Genomic DNA, 3,010 nt, shown 5'->3' with positions numbered 1-3,010 from the left:
GCGCTTCCCTCCATCACATAACCACCGTCTCCTTCCCTCACGACAGCCCCAACCTCCGTCACGAAAGCACCAGCCCCAACCCCATCTCCAGCGTCAGCGCCGTCGGCCACCAACAACTCTGACCACCCTCTCCCTCCACCTAAACCGCCGACTCGGGGTCCCCTCACCCTGAAACCACCAACCACTCAACCACCCTCGAAAACCCCTTCCCCCGTCTCGATCCCAGTCCCCCTTCCCTGCCCCGTCCAAATTCCGGTCGTTCCCCCCCGTCCCGATTCCAGCCCCCCTTTCCCGATTTCGGCACTCTCTCCTTCAGGCGATTCCGGCCTCTCTCTTTCCTTCCTCCGTCGCGATTTCAGCCTCTCTCTCCTTCCCCTTCCCCGATCAGCGCGGTGGTGGGTGGGATGGCGGTTCTAGGGTTTAGGTTAGGTGGTGGTGGGTAGGGTGGTGGCTGAATTGGTGTGGCTTAGGGGGTGGTAGTGATTTTTTACTATTTTTTTATTTTTATTTTTTAGACTAATCAAGAAGTGACACGTGTAAATTCTACATTAAAAAAAAAAAAAAATTACCTGCTCAACCGGTTCCAAGTAAAATGGGACCATTTATAGCGGAGTGGGTATAAAGGTGGGATTATTTAAAAATAATCCATAGGTGGGATTATTTTCGGCGGACGGCCAAAAGGTCGGATTATTGCGGGCAATTTTTCCTTTTTAATATTGTTATAATTTGTAACTCTTTCTAATGAGGAGGTTTTTAAATCTGTTATATTCGTAAAGATGATTTTAATCTGATTTTACATTGTTTTTTATTCTAAAAAAAATCTTTATCAAAGAAAATGTTAAAACCGTCATTGAAGAAAATGTTTGGACTATAATAAACTCAAACAACTTTTTAAATTTTGGTAATAATATGAAATAGGCTTGGGCAACCCAAAAAAATGAGGAGAAAAGTTTGGTCCACAAATAAGGCTTATGAGATTCCATACTAAAACCTATTTGCAATAGTAGGAGTAACTCTTCTACCTTATATAATGAAACCATCTCTCTTCTTTGTCCAACGTGAGACACTTAAACGTGGGCTACAATGGGTTTCAACACAACTCAACCAGGATCAATCTCACCACAAGGGTCAATGGGAACCATACTTAACCACTCACAAATTTAATTCCAACATTGTGCTATTTTAAAAGTCAATAGGGAAGAGGTTAATCAAGCTCACCTTCACTCACCTTCTTGATAACCAGTGTTGGCTCCTTCGCTCCTTGTTTTTATCTTCTTTTACCTTCTAGCGCATGTTCATATTTACTGAACTGATCTGAGTTGAACTGAACTAATTGGAGCTGATCTGATCTAAACTAAAGTGAACTAAAATGAATATTTTATGAGAGAAGAAAATTAAGAGATGAACTAAACTGAATGAATTGATTGGAGCTGAACTGAATTGAAATTAAGCTGAAGTGATCAACATGCCCTTAGTATTTTTTATTTTATTTTATTCTTGTGTTCTTCTACTGTAGTAAAAATAAATAAATAAATAAATAATTCCATGTTAAGTACAAAGACATAACCCATGAAAATCCTATAAACTTGATATGTTGTTTTACGTCCATATTAGCATGTGTATTCTTAACGTATGTGTCAATTTTAAATCCAAGTTCTTTGCTAGTTGACGACTTGATGGTGGTTTGGGCTTTTCTAAAAGTAGTGCACAATACATAGTAAATTCATGAATGTTATAACAACACTAGATCAAAGATTTTCCTCAAAAGTAGTGCACAATATATACTCCGTAGTAAATTCATGAATGGTATGTATAACAACACTAGATCAAAGATTTTCCTCAACTTAACCTTTATGACTCTAAATTATACTTCATACTTGGTTATAACATGGTTACATTTGTGTTACATTTTTCATATACTTGATACTTGAATTACGGCTTGGATGACTTTGCGTGCATATCTTATATTTTGTTACTTCAAAACAATAGATCTGCTCTTTTGAAGTTTTCAGCAGCTGGATTGCTCCTGCTCACTTGTTGGTTATGAAAAGCTCGACATAACCTCTTTTTTTTTTTTTATATATTATTATTATTATTATTATTATTATTATTATTATTATTATTATTATTATTATTATTATTATTATTATTATTATTATTATTATTATTATTATTATTATTATTATTATTATTATTATTTTGTATTGTGTATTTTGTGTTTATTTGTTAGAGCTTCTTGTAAAATAAATAAATAACTCCATATAAAGATATTAAAATTGATAGAAAGTGGTTTGAAGTTTACTTGTTTTGTTTTATTATGTTAAAAGAGCATGTAATACCATTGCTCATCTTGTAATGAGGTAGAATACGAATATACGAGTGTGAACTTGGAATATGTACGTTTGCATTCCTTCCTCCAAAGCATTATGAGTACTTTGTATATGCTCTGCTTTCCTGCAGTTATATTTTTAGTTTACTCATTTTTTTCTTACAAAAGTTTACATTCTGACATAATTTGTTGATATACAATGTATATTTGTCGTCCTGCACACTAGTGAGAAGATAAGTATATAAAGTAAACAAAATTATCAACAAAAGTGGACGTGCCGGAGTGGTTATCGGGCATGACTAGAAATCATGTGGGCTTTGCCCGCGCAGGTTCGAATCCTGCCGTCCACGCTTTTTGTTATTTTTCCTTACAATTTTTTTATTTTATTTTTCTTTGCTACAGTATGTTGACAAAAAAAAAAAAAAAAACCTATAATTGAGTAAAACAAATTAAAATATGAATTTAGGTATGATTTAATATTGTTTAGTATACATAAGTCTTGTTTGATTATGCCGTCCACGCTTTTTGTTATTTTTCCTTACAATTTTTTTATTTTATTTTTCTTTGCTACAGTATGTTGACAAAAAAAAAAAAAAAAACCTATAATTGAGTAAAACAAATTAAAATATGAATTTAGGTATGATTTAATATTGTTTAGTATACATAAGTCTTGTTTGATTA

At 34.1% G+C, this 3,010-nt stretch overlaps 1 non-coding gene across 1 annotated transcript; it reads left to right on the top strand.

The window, feature by feature from the left end:
- Positions 1-2,597: 2,597 nt before the first annotated feature.
- TRNAS-AGA (transfer RNA serine (anticodon AGA)) lies at positions 2,598-2,679 on the top strand. The gene has a single exon. It is a non-coding gene; the product is annotated as a tRNA-Ser (tRNA).
- The last annotated feature ends 331 nt before the right edge of the window (positions 2,680-3,010 follow it).

This window comes from Chenopodium album, chromosome 4, assembly GCF_948465745.1.
Source record: "Chenopodium album chromosome 4, dcCheAlbu1.1, whole genome shotgun sequence".
Taxonomy (NCBI): domain Eukaryota; kingdom Viridiplantae; phylum Streptophyta; class Magnoliopsida; order Caryophyllales; family Amaranthaceae; genus Chenopodium; species Chenopodium album.
The sequence above is the reverse complement of the archived record's forward strand: the minus strand, read 5'-3'. Positions and strand labels throughout refer to the sequence as shown.